Genomic DNA, 14,204 nt, shown 5'->3' with positions numbered 1-14,204 from the left:
CCCAGACTGCCCTCTCCCTCTGGGGGCTCTCCCAGGAGCCCATGTTGAATTAGCAGGGTCCCTGCCCTCCAGGAGTTGGCAGTTGGAGAGGAGAATGTTAATCTGCCTTTGCAGTGGGGCAGGTCTAAATAGGCAGAACAACAGGGTCTGACGCCTCGAACAAACCCATTGTGACAATTGTGACCAAATCACACAGGAAAAAGCAGCCCCCCCCCCACCCCCCACCGGGGAACTGCATCTGGCTGCGTTGTGTGTTGCCCCAGGTGACAGAGGAGCTCTGGCCTCTTTGCCCTTGTGAGCGTCTTTCCCCTCTCCACCCAAAAAGGATCAGAAGTGCAAACAAAAACTAGAGTCAAGAGCCTAGTTGGCTGGCCCTCTCGTGGAAAGAAGGCATCTCAAGTCTCCGGTTATGGCGCACACGGGACAGCTTTTGCAGGGATCGGGTGCTTCTGTGCCTCTGTAGGGAACAGGACTCTGGGGTGACGGGGAGGGGACTCACAAGTCTTCAGGAGCCACAGGGAGGCTCCCAGATGGTGTCCAATCACCTCTGGGCTAGCAGAGTGGAATTGCTCCCAAACAGGGCTGACTCATCCCTGGGGCATTTCAGCCCCTCCTCGCCTCCCCACCCTTTCCAGGGTCTCAGACGGAGTGGGGAGCAGGGGTGGGGAAGTTGGTGGCCAGTCCTGAGCTGGGGGGGAAGTGGGGGACCGGGGAGACCCTCCTGCTGTCTGCCAAGGCTCTTCCGGGCTCCAGATCCAGGTCCGTCCTTCCTGGGCCTCGGGTAACTTTCTGTCCAGGTTTCCTGCGCACGTGAGTGTCCTGCCAGCTGGGTTGGCTCCGCTGCCCACTGGTCACGTGCATTTGGTTCTGGCCCCACAAGAGGTCGGCCAGCCATTCCCATAGAAACCGCCGAGGGTTGCAGAGCGCTCTCCCTCATTTTCTACCTGCCTTCCAGAAAGCCCAGGGGGACAGCCTGGGAGGGGCCTCCGCCCTGACCTGAGCACCGGCCCCCCAAGCCTGACCCCCAGGGCAACCCCATCTCAGACCAATGAGAGTACACCAGAGTCCGAGGCCACCCTGGCTCCTGGGAGTCACAGTGTCTGACTTACTGTGCAGGCCTTGTACAAGATTCACTCCTCCAGTTTCAGCTGCGTGGGCAGTGCTGTGAGATCCTCTGGCTCTGAGGCTGTGTTTCCATCCTCCCCACGGACAGGCGCCGTGCTGGGCACCCACCTGCAGAGAAACCTCTTAGCCAGGCCAGGTGGTGATTTCAGAGCCCCCAGGAGAGGAAGAGGCCACTGCGATGACACGTGGAGGTGTGGGGCAGTGCTCTCACACCTCCTACCTGGCTCCTGCTCAGCAGCCAAAAGGCTTGGGGCGAAACTTGCTCCTAATTAGCTGCTGTTTCAACAGCTATTTCCAGGCAATGGTGGGTGGCAAAGAGTTTTTATAGGCATGCCCTCTGGGGGTAGGGTTGCTAGATTTAGCAAAGAAAAAATAGTGATGCCTAGTTAAATTTGACTGTGAGAGAAACAACAGAGCATTTTTTACTGTTGTTGTTGGCTGCACTGGGTCTTCGTTGCTGCGCAGGGGCTTTCTCTAGCTGTGGCGAGCGGGGGCTACTCTTCGTTGCAGTGCGCAGGCCTCTCATTGCGGTGGCTTCTCTTGTTGCGGACCACGGGCTCTGGGCGTGCAGGCTCAGTAGTTGCAGCTCGCGGGCTGTAGAGCGCAGGCTCAGTAGTTGTGGCGCACCGGCTTAGTTGCTCCGTGGCATGTGGGATCTTCCTGGACCAGGGCTCGAACCCATTTCCCCTGCGTTGGCAGGCGGATTCTTACCCACTGCACCACCAGGAAAGTCCCTCAACAGATGATTTTTTTTTTAGTGTACTTTTCCCCCTGCAATATTTGGGGGCATACTTATGCTAAAAAAAATCATTCATTGTTTTTTTGTTTGTTGTTTGATCTTAGCCCTGGGGATATCTTCCATTCATTGCTTATCTGACATTCAGATTTAACTGTGTGTCCTGTATTTTTTCTGGCAACCATATCTGGGAGGTAGGATAGCCCACAGATTTGGGGGCTCCTACCCCCTTGACTTTTCCTTCCACCCCCTTTAGATTTAGTATCTGTATGAGGGGGTGTCTAAGTATTTCGATCAGGATTGACATTTGTGATAAGGTCTTGCTCTGACTCCCACATACAAACTGGCCACTGATTCCCATTCCCCCAGCTCCATCCAAGAATGAGGCCCTGACCCCATGAGCCAGCTGGTCCTCCTTCTGGTACGTGATGGGCCACCTCGAATGGGTGTACACAGTGTAACTCCATGTTTGAGAAGAGGACCCTCAGCAGTTGTGCAGTGCACAGCCTGCACAACCCTCTACAGCAACCCTGTTCTCACTTCTAGATTTTGACCACTAGGAGTTTTCTTTCTCTCATTTACTCCTCAAACTGGAAGGCCCAAATACATCATCCCCTTCCCCCCAACTCCGTTGATCCAAGGAAAACTCAAACAATCCGGGAAGGCAGTGCAGCAATGTTTAAAAACGGTTGAGTGCCCAGGCTGTGCACAGAAGGGCTTTTGATTCTAAGGACCAATTTGACATCTGCTGGAAGGGCACTCCCTTCCCGCTGCCCAGCGTGCAGGTCGGGGTGCAAGGCGCTGGATTAAAGGTTTCCTGCCTGCCTGCCCACCCACCACATCCTTTCCCACTCCTCGCCCTGGCCAAACCCCCAAACCTAGGCATAATTTTAGAAACTTAATAGATGCTGTGCTGTACATTCTTGGCCTGGAGCCTGTGGGGGCAGGTCCGAAAAGAATACAGACATTTCTTTCTCAGGCCATGTTGATAGAGATCCTCTGTTTCCCCCCAGGGACAGGTTTCTGAGGAGCCATTGTACAGGGATGAGCCCCCCCAACACTTGCTTCTTTGTGGGGTTCCCCCAACCCATCCCACCCAGGCTGGATTATTTTGCAGGGTCAGTGCCAGCTTCTCTTTGCCTTTCCTGAGGTCCTCAAAGCCACCAGGAGCAGTGGGGGCTGGAGGGGGTGGAGCACAGCTTCGAGGGCCCCAGATGATGGGGGCCATGAGGACCTCTTTACAGATCACTGGGGTCATTTGGTGTCTTGAAACTGTAAATGACAGATCCTGGGCCCTCTGGATCTGGGGAAAGAAGGCCGGCCTGATTTTTAGGATCCAGGGCTAGGACAACAGTGAGGGCTTTTATTTTCTTCCCAGGGCAAGAAAGCCTGTGTGGTCTTTTCAGATTTCAAGGAATTGCCCCATTCCTGGAATGGGTGCTCTAGAGGCTTCTGGAGTATGAATGAGAAGTGGGTCGGGACAAGACACATCCAGAGTATAACGTCCAGTGACTAACATCTACGGAGCACTGGAATGGCAGGCTCTAGGCTGCATGCTTTATCTCCTTCAACTTCCCTTCAGCCCTAGCAGATGGGGGGTCATGGATGTACCCGTTTTACAGATAAGGAAACTGAGGCTCTGGGAGGTGAAGTGACTTGTCCATGGTCATGTAGCCAGGCAGTGGAACAGCCAGCACTGAAGCCTGCATCCTCTGCCTTGGGAGTATCCCCTCACTCCATCTTTATTTTACTTGATTATTTTTAAAATTATTTATTTATTTACTTGGCTGTTGCTGGGTTTTAGTTGTGGCACACAGGATCTTTATTGTGGCATGTGGGATCTTTTTTTTTTTTTTTTTTTTAGTTGCGGCATGCAGACTCTTGGTTGGGGCATGCAGGATCTAGTTCCCTGACCAGGGAGCAAACCTGGGTCCCCTGCATTGGGAGCGCAGAGTCTTAACCGCTGGACCACCAGGGAAGTCCCCATCTTATTTTTCTAACAGTTTTATTGAGGACATCATTCCACATACCATATGATTCACCCATTTAAAATGTACAGTTCGATGGCTTTAGTATACAAGAGTTGTGCAACCGTCACAGTTTTTAGAATATTTCATCATCTGGAAAAGAAAACCTATCCCCTTTAGCTATTACCTCCCACTCCACCCCTCCCCTCAGCCCTAAGCAACCACTAATCTACTTTCTGTCTCTGTGGATTTGCCTATTCTGGACACTTCATGTCAATGGAATCATTACAAAATGTGACCTTTCATTGTCTGGCTTCTTTCACTTGAGTATCATGTTTTCAAGGCTCATCACACATCACAGCATGAAGCAAACTTTCATTCCTTTTTATGGCTGAATAATATTCCATTGTATGGACAGACCACATTTTGTTTATCCATCTGTCTGTTGATGGACATGTGGGTTGTCTTCCGCCTTTAGATTATTGTGATAATGCTCTTATGAACCTCCACATACAGGTTTCAGTTCCCTCTCGATCTCCCGTCTTAAGGAAGCCGTTCAGATGCCCACCTACAGGCCTTTCTCCATGCTCAGATCCCCCACCTGGGATCCCACCTGCCCAGTCAAGTCCGACTTACTCCTCAGATCCCGTTACATCCCTTTATCTCAACAGTGACCGCTCCCTGTGCCTCTGGCCCTGTGCCAATTGCTGTGTGACCTTGTCTACTCACTCAACCTTTCTGGGACCCTGTGCCTTTATCTGTAAAGCAGGGTTCTAATTATGACTCCATGGGGCTCCTATGAGGATTGAGATGGCAGGAGCCTATGGGCAGAAAACCTGGAGAAGGGTGATGAGGTATTGGGGTGGACATTTGTTCATCTCTTAAGCCAGCCGTTCTCATCCTGCCAACTTCCGGTCCTGAGCTAGGCACTGGTTGCTGTCATAAAGCACTCTCATCCTGCCTTTAAGGAGTTCAGGCTAGAGCAGAGGTTCCTGACCAGGGATGAGTTTGCCCCGGAGACATTTGACAATGGACATCTTTGGTTGTCACAGTGCGGGGGTGGGAGGGGTGCTACTGGTATCTGGTGGGTAGAGGCCAGGGACACTGCTAAACGTCCTACAGTGCACAGGACAGGCCCACAACAATGAATGATCCAGCTCCAAATATTAATATCACCAAGGTTGAGAAACACTGATTTAATGGTATGATTGTTATTCATTTTTCATGTGTGTATGTATTTATCTGTAAGCTTGCCTCTTGCCACAATGAATGAGAAGTAACTAACAAAGATATCAACAGAGCAATGAAATTTTTTCTAATGAGGAAACTGTGAAAAATAATAGGAGGGAAGGAAAATAAAACAACACTCATATTAAAGCACCACGCTCTGCTTCCAGAGCTGGGATGTACATTTGGTCTGAGCTTCCTAGTGGCCAGAGCAAAGGGGGGAAACACAATCAATTTCAAGATTCGCACTGTTCCAAAGGTGGAAACAAATCAAGGGTTCAGGGGAAGTCTGGCTTTCCTGGGCCTGAAGAGCTCAGGGCTTTTCTCTTACAGGCCCTTATAAAGGGGCCACAACAACGTGCTAGGGCTGATAGCAGCAATGCAGGCCGTGATGTAAGGCTGAGGCCAGCTGGGCAAAGGCAGCCTTTTTTCGAGTGCCTGCCCTGAGCGCAGTTCAGAATGGTGATAGGAACAGGGGCTCTGGAGCCAGACTGCCTGGGGTCAAGGCCTAGAATGACTCCCAAGTAGCTGTGTGACCTTCAGCCATTGTTTAAACCTCTCTGAGCTCAGTTTCCTCATCCATAAAATGGGGCCCAAATAATACTGACTTCACAGGGCTGCTGGGAGAATTAAATGAGATAGCATGTACCCAAGGCTGACCCCAGACCTGGCAGAAGTAAATAGTTAATCCAGCTATTATTTCTGTGCCATGGAGGGTGCTGGGTAAATACTTTTGGGATACCTGCATTTTTTTTTTTTACAAGTAATGGAAGATTCAGCCTTTGGAGTGGGGTGTATGTGTTTGGGATCCAGTCCTGCTGTGGAAGGCAGTGAAAGGGTGAAGTGTCTTGGCTGGGGAAGTCCTGCAGCCAGACATGGTCAGATCTGATCCCATTGTTTTCCTACTTAAAACCTTCTCTGACTCATCACATAAGGGCAGTATTCAAATGCTTGATCCCAGACCCTGGGGGCCTGTCCCTGACTTACCACCAACATTTCTTTCTACACCCACCTCCATCCTACGCCCCAGTAATTCTGAACTCCAGGCGATTGTTAACCTGCCAGGCCTTTGCCCATGTGGTGCCCTCTGCCTGGAATGCTCTTCCTCCCTGTCTGCCTAAGACTGGACTTGAGCATCAGCCCCTTTAAAAAGCCTTTGTTGGATTTCCTACCCGCTAGGGAACAGTAATTTCTTCTTTGTATCCACCTCCCTCCCCAGCTACTCCACTAAGACTGCAGTCAGAACACATATGCATTCATTCACTCACTCACTCATTTTTTTTTTTTTTTTTTTTTTTTTACTGCGCTGGGTCTTTGCTTCGTTGTGGTGTGCGGGGCTCTCTAGTTGTGGTGTGTGGGCTCCAGAGCATGTGGGCTCCCTAGTTGCGGTGCATGGGCTTAGTTACTCCACGGCATGTGGGATCTTAGTTCCCTGACCAGTGATCGAACCTGTGTCCCCTGCATTGAAAGGCGGATTCTTAACCGCTGGACCACCAGGAAAGTCCCCTCACTCACTCATTGACTCAGTTACTCATTCATAATTCACTCACTCATTCATTGATTCAATCACTCATTCATTAATTCCTCACTCACTCATCGATTGATTGATTCATTGATTTGTTCCTTCATTCATTCATAAATCAACTACTGAAAGCTTCCTGTTTACCAGCTACTTTTCTAGGCACTGGGGATACAGTAGTGAACACAACAGACAAAAATCCCCCCCCTTGGGCCTCCGTGTCTCCAGCCCTTACACCTAGTAAGTGCTTAATAAACTGCCCCGACATAAAGTTCTCTGACTTTAGCTTCTGCCTCTTCCTACCTCGTGCCCTGGGTCCTCGGGACATGGCTATTTGGTCCCCCAAACATGTCCTGCAGGCTCCCATCTCCTTGTTCTTGCTGTTCCTTCCTTCTGGAATGCCCCACAAGGTTGGCCCCATGGTCATCTGCACTTCTCAGGGTCAGAGGCAGCAGCTCAGAGAGGTTGCCAAGCTTGCGTTGGGTCACACAGCTAGTACGCCCCAGAGCCACAGTCGAACTCAGTTCCTTCAACTGAAGAGCCTGTCAGGCTAGCAGCTGGGTGCCAAGCACGGTTTGTGCAGGGCCTATGGCTCTGAAGGCTGGTCATATCCCTGACCCCTTGTGATGGACCTAGGGTCTGAGATTGGAGAAGGGACATGACCTTGAATGATGCCTTGAGGCCCCAGGCTGGGGTCCAGCAAGCAGCCTGTCAGGGTGGCAGAAAGGAAAGACTAAAATCAGAGGCTGTATCCTGTGATACAGCTGGCCTAGGTTCAAATCCCAGCTCCACCACCTACTGAGTTCTATGACTTGGCTAAATTACTTCACCTTTCTGAGCCATAGTTCCTTCACCTATAAAATGGGGTTTATAATAGTCTCTACCCATTGGGTTATTGTAAAGATGAAAGGAGATGCCATATGTAAAACATCAAAATGATATAACCCAATAATTGTTAGCCATTATTATTGTTATTCAGAATTATTATTGTTAACATTACTTTATTAGTTAATTAAAATTGTTCAAAATAAATAATAAGAGGACTCAGCCAGGGTGGGAGGGATAAATTGGGAATTGGGGATTAACAGATAAACACTACTATAGAGAAAATAGATAACAAGGATCTACTGTATAGCACAGGGAACTATAGTCAATATCTTGTAAGAACCTATAATGGAAAAGAATCTGAAAAGAAAAAAAAAGAAATATATATATATAGCTGAATATATAATATAAAATATATATGTAACTGAAAAAGAATATGTATATATGACTGAATCACTTTGCTGTACACCTGAAACATTGTAAATCAACTATACTTAAAAAAAAAAAAAATACCATGAATTCCCTGGCAGTCCAGTGGTTAGGACTCTGTGCTTTCACTACCAAGGGCATAGGTTCAGTCCCTGGTCAGGGAACTAAGATCCCACAAGCTGTGTGGCAGCATAGCAAAAAAAAAAAAAAAAAATCATCAACCTTGGCCTCACCTCCTCCAGGAAGCCCTCCCTGACCACCCCACCCAGATGCACCTAGAGCCTCTACATCCTTCCCTCATGCCCTTTTTCCATTAACCATTTTAAATGCATTTGGTGGTCTCCTTTAAGGTCTGTCTCCCCACTGGACTTAAACTTGGTCTCGGCCATTACTTGTTCTCCTGGGCCTGCCACAATGGCTGGCAGCTATTGATGAGAAATAAATATCTGTTGCATGACCGAACAGGGTCAGGGCAACCTGAGATGACTTTGCTTCTCCTTCAGGGGCCCAAAGGAGGATGTTCCTGGAGTCCTCCTGGAGGAGGGAAAGTGGGTTAGGAAACCCTCTGCAGGGCACCGATGGGGTCTAGGGTGGAGAGGGGATTAACTCCTGGCCCTGGAAATCGTGCCAAGTGCCTGTCTGTCTTCATGTTGCTGGGGAAGAGTTGGCTGTGGGTGAGGCCAGCCTTGCCCAGCAGTTTCCTCACCTGCAGATTGAGGGCTATTGTCAGGTTAAGGGTAGCACTTGGCACAGTGAGATAGCATCCCATGCCCTCTTCACTGGTCTATTCTATCCTCGCTGTGTGGCCTCGGGCAAGTCACTTCACCTCTCTGGGCTCAGTTTTGTCCTTTGTAAAATGGGACAACAAAAGTCATTACCTCTTGGTATGGCTGCCTGGGTTAGACAGATGAGAACATGCATGGGGCCCAGCTTGAGAAGTACTCTGAAAATGTGAGCTGTCGTTTTGATTATTTTTTCCTCTCATTTGGTAACCCAGCAAGTGTTTACTGAGCACCTACTATGGGCCAAATGAGCTGAGTGCCAGGTGCTGACGACACCGTGAACAGGATCCTGTTTCGAACAAACCAGATTCTTTTAAAAACATTTATGAGACTGTCAGGGAAATATAAACCCAGACTGGATGACATTGGATGAAATTCAGAAGTTGTTCATTTTGGGGTGAGGGGCGGGGGCACATCGTATTTTGCGGTTATATTTTTCAAAAGAGTTATCTTTTAGAGACTCAACCCGAAGTGTTTACAGATGACATATGATGTCAAGGATTTGCTTTGAAACAATCCAGTCTGTAAAACTAAAATTATTATTTTTTATTTTTTTTTATTTTTTGGCCGCACCTTTCGGCTTGCAGGATCTGAGTTCCCCTACCAGGGATTGAATAGGGGACCCTTGGCAGTGAAAGCGTGGACCGCCAGGGAATTCCCTAAAATTATTCTTTTTTAAAGTTTATTTTTAAAAAATCCAGTGGCGGAGGAAGGCGTGGGGATACATAGACGGTATCAGATGGACCACAAGTAGGTGATGGGGAAGCTGTTTGTAACGGTCCATAATGAGTTTAACAAAAAGGCATCTCTTAACCACGTGGGTAATTACACACCCTCAGTGAGCGATGCCCTAAGGAGAAAATGGGAAGCTGGAGGTGGGGGCAGGAGGCTTCGGAGGTCAAAGGCCATGGTGAGAGTTTGGTCTTGATCCTAAGTGGGCAGCCGGTAATGGGTTTCGGCCGGGACCATGGCGCCTGACTTGGTGCGGTTGTGAGAATACTAAGTAACTCGCTGAAGGGCTCAGAACAAGCACACCGCTGGGGGGCTTCGTCAGAGCCCTTCTTTTTGTTCTTTCTTGTCCTCAATCTCTCCAACACTGAGCTGGGGAGGGCTCCATACCCTTGGGAAGGGGGTGTGTCACACAGGGAAAGTGCAACCTCCTTTCCTCCTTGCCAGCCCTTAGAGAAGTGTGCAAGGGTCTTGCCTGGAAGCAGGAAGCTGCAGCTTTTCAGCCACGAGGACCCAGGCCTTGTGGGGGTCTGTGGGGTCCCCGAAGCCAGAGCCGACACTGAGCTGTGTCCCCACCCATCCATCTGCCCCATCTGGACAAACCATAGGCCCTTGTCTTCCTTGCTCAGCATTTCCCACAACTGAATGTCTGCGTCCCCCTCAAATTCATATGTTGAAGCCTAACCTTCAATGTGATGGTGTTAGGAGGTGGGGCCTTTGGGAGGTGAGTAGGTAATGAGGGTGGAGCCCTTGTGAATGGGATTAGTGCCCTTATAAAAGAGACCCCAGAGAACTCCCTCAACCCTTCCACAGTGTGAGGACGCAGAGAGAAAACAGTCGTCTAAGAACTGGGAAGTGGGCTCTCACCAGATGTAGAATCTACCAGCCCCTTGATCTTGGACTTCCCAGCCTCCAGAACTGTGAGAAATAAATGTGCGATGTTTATAAGCCATCTCGTCTGTGGTATTCTGGTATAGCAGCCGACCTGACTAAGCCACCAGCAGAACATGCTCTGGACCACATTCTTCATGGTGACAGCCTACCGATGAAGTCCATCCTCCCAGCCCTGGCTTTGGGATGCTGAGGGCCTGGGCTCCAGGTTCCCATTGTGGAAGGAGAGGAAGTGATGCCCTCCCTGCCCTCCGGAGTCCTCGAGGACTGGCCAGGGTGAGGGTCCGCTCCGCTGTGGCTCAGGCCCTGGCCAGTTCCCACAGTAGGAGAGGAAGTCTCTCTCTTTCCTACATTGCTGTCTCTTCCTGACACAGGGCACCTGGGTCACAGATGTTTCACGTCAGGAGTCAGAGGTGGTGGTGACTTAATCATGCCAGCCTGCAGTTCCCTAAAAAGGTGTGGGTCTCAGCCCTTTCAGAAAGCAGTTTGACAGTGTTTCAGGGGCTGGAAAGGCCTACACTTTCCTTTCCAGCGATCACGCTTCTGGGAATTTGCCCAAAGGAACTAATCCTAAAACAAGGAAAGAAAGACTGAGTGCCCAGTGATATCGACTGCCATGACATTTGTAATAGGAATCATTGGGCGTGACACATCTGTTGTAACCCCTTCGTGGATTCTTAAGAGGCATTTAGAAGAAGGAGTTACGAGAGCTCTTTATCAACATAGAAAATACTTGATATGACACTGAGCTGAAAACACAATGTGGGGGTGGCAGGCAGGGCTTGCGGGGGGTGGGGGGGTCTGTTGATTTTCCTGACAGTTTGTGATATCCTCCTTTTGCTCTAAATGGCAGGAGAACCGGCCTGTGTGTGGCGAGGGGGCGTTCCAGCCCCCTCCCCAGCTGGCAGACGCATCACCAGGGCTCTGCCCGACAGTCCAGCCCCAAAACTGGTGCGCCTGTTCCATTTTCGAAAATGGAGAGTGACAGCTTAAGGCGTGTCTCCTTTTTTGGATGATCCTGTGGCTTTCTGGAAGGGAAGAGAAGGACGCGTGGAAAAAAACCAGGGAGGCCCTTATAGCCCGCTGGGAGGCACAGCCCCTCGGGGTAGGGATTTGGTCTTTTTCACATCAAAAAGTTGTTGACAGCTCAAACAGCACAGCCTCTTTCCTGGAGACTGAGGCAGGGATGTTTATTTTTACTAAAAGGTTTAAAAAGTTCTTTATTTTATTGCAAAAGCAATGCATGCTCATTGTTTAAAAAAGAAAAAACCAAATAGTATAGAATTGTATAAAATAAAGCCCCTGCCTGCCTCCCTCTTCTCTTCAGAGGGAAACTCTCTTGGTTCGTTGGGTCCTTTCTTTTAGATATGTTCCATATCAGGGGTTTTCAAACTTTTTGTTTAGCTATGAGCCACAATGAAAAAATAGATTTTGCATTGTAACCCAGTACACACGGACAGTGGAATATAGGTAGAACAGAAGTTTTATGCTATGATGCTTATTATAAGGAATGCTGGCTGGGGTTGTCTATTCTGTTCTGTTTTGTTCTATGACAGTCTTTCCATTAATCCCATTTCCTTTAAAAAGAAAGGTGGCTGATCTTAACCCAGTCACATAATTTCATGTCTCACATGCCTTGGTGTGACCGTCAGTGAAACTACTGCTGTAGATGTTTTTGTTTTTGTTTTATTTATTTATTTTAAAAATATCGATTTATCTACTTATTTATTCGGTTGCACTTGGTCTTAGTTGCGGCTCTTGGGTTCCTTAGTTGCAGCACATGGGCTCCTTAGTTGCAGCATGTGAACTCTTAGTTGCGGCATGCATGTGGGATCTAGTACCCTGACCAGGGATCGAACCCAGGTCCCTGCATTGGGAGGGCAGAGTCTTAACCATTGCGCCACCAGGGAAGTCCCCTGCTGTAGATGTTAATAACACATAACATCATTGTTCTCGACTCCTCGTTCTATGACTTGCTTTTCGCACTTGAGGATTTTACAGCCCACTTTCCATAAATGGACATAGAGCACTATTTCTTCCTCCTTAATGGCAGCAGAGGAAAAATCATGAGTGGTTTTTCACGAGGTGTTTGTCCAGCTCCTTCTTAACAGCCGTTCGCCTTGTCTCCACGTTGGGGGAGGGGATGCCCCATCCATGCACAGCTACAGGGGCATCTGCACAGTGATTCCCAGCATGGAATCTGCAGGTCAGGAAGAAAGCACCCCTCAGACATCGTGATTGCTGCTGGGAATGGCCTGGGGTGGGGGATCATTGAGGTGTGCGTCTAGGGGCACAGAGGACACTTTGCTCCCCCAGGGTCCGCTACACCCAATGACCTCACAGGATTTTGTTTGTTTTGAATCACACCCTGCTTACGATGCTGGGAAATACATATGTGGGTCTTAGAAATGAGTCAGGTTCCAATTCACTTCTTCTTTCTCCTCCTTTGCTTCCTCTTTTGTCACTCGAGGGCGTTGGAGGAGGGAACCCTCCTCAATCCTGATTCCAAAGCTCTTCCACATCGATGGCTTTTCTGTCTGGAGTCCTTGGGCCTTTTATATTGTGTGACTTGGGCAGTAAGTTCCCAGGGGGTCAAAGCTGGTTCCATGCAAGTGTGTACACGAGTTGGACTGGGACCCCGCAGCTGCAATGCATTAAAATGGGCGCTTTATTTGCAGTCCTATCTTAGGTTCAAATCCTGGTTCTGACACTTACAAGTGGGAAAAACCTTGGGTCTTGGTTGCTTCATCATTTATAAAATGGGGTTTAGAATTCCTACTCTGCGAAACAGGATAGGATAAGTCCGTGGGTAAGCACACAGACTTTATTTATTTTGGTCGTGTCTTGCGGTATCTTAGTTCCCCAGTCAGGGATTGAACCTGTGCCCTCTGCAGTGGAAGTGTGGAGTCTTAACCACTGTACCACCAGGGACTTTAGAAAGAGCCTCTCTGGATTCTGACCTTGGCTTCACACTAACCCCACTGTGTGACCTTGGGCAAGCTACGTAACCTCTCTGTGTCTCGATTTCCTCATCTGTAAAATGGGGAGAATAATAACACCTACCTCCTAGGCTTCTTGCAAGGATTAAATGAGTTAATAAACATGTTAGGCTGATGCCTGGCTATGCATTTATTATTGTTGTTATTATTAAGAATGATGGGTTGTCATGAAGATTAAACAAGATGGTGGATCTAGAGACTTCCCTGGTGGCGCAGTGGTTAAGACTCTGAGATCCCAATGCAGGGGGCCTGGGTTTGATCCCTGGTCAGGGAACTAGATCCCACATGCATGCCGCAACTAAGAGTTTGCATGCCACAACTAAGACCCGGCGCAACAAAGAAAAAAAAAAAAAGATGATGGATCTAAATGCGCTCCTATTGGATTTGGCATGTAGTAAATGATCACAGTTTTTTAAAAGAAATGACAGTTTTAGACAGGATATTTTCAGTTCGGAATGCAGTAGGTCTGGTAATGAACATTTAGCCTGGCTCTGACTAGCTCAGGGAGGGAGAAGAAACCTTAGAGCTCCTGCTCAGGGGTTTCTTCGCAAGTGTTTCTTCCACATTTCAGTGTTCTCATTCAGTGTCTCATTTCAGTGGCTCAGGAGGTGGAGGAGGGGAGGATGGGGGTGAGGGAGACAACTTCCATCCGGAAGGGTGGTGTAGGGAAAGGGGAAGCGGTTTTTGTTTTGTTTTGTAGGTGTTTTGTACTTCGTCTTTTTTGCGGAAAGGCTCTGGAAATAAGGCTTCCTGGGGATGCTCCCAGGTTAGGCCTCAGGGCTACATGTGCTTGGGGTTGGGGTGCAGAAAAGGAATGGGGTGTCAGGGACATCAGGGTGCTCCCCACTTCCCCTCCAGCCTGCTTTCTTTTTATTCCAGTGCCAGGCTTGTGCTGGGCATCTGGGACACATCCGTGAGCAGCATACCATCAGATGTGGAATAATAAACATGATGTCGTTAATGAGAGGGTAGTAA

General features: G+C 48.9%; 1 protein-coding gene across 3 annotated transcripts in view; it reads left to right on the top strand.

The window, feature by feature from the left end:
* LITAF (lipopolysaccharide induced TNF factor) overlaps positions 1-14,204 on the top strand; it is a 112,668-nt gene that overhangs the window by 57,051 nt on the left and 41,413 nt on the right. The gene's annotated exons all lie outside the window — the stretch shown is intronic.

Source organism: Balaenoptera musculus, chromosome 15 (genome assembly GCF_009873245.2).
Source record: "Balaenoptera musculus isolate JJ_BM4_2016_0621 chromosome 15, mBalMus1.pri.v3, whole genome shotgun sequence".
NCBI lineage: Eukaryota > Metazoa > Chordata > Mammalia > Artiodactyla > Balaenopteridae > Balaenoptera > Balaenoptera musculus.
The sequence above is the reverse complement of the archived record's forward strand: the minus strand, read 5'-3'. Positions and strand labels throughout refer to the sequence as shown.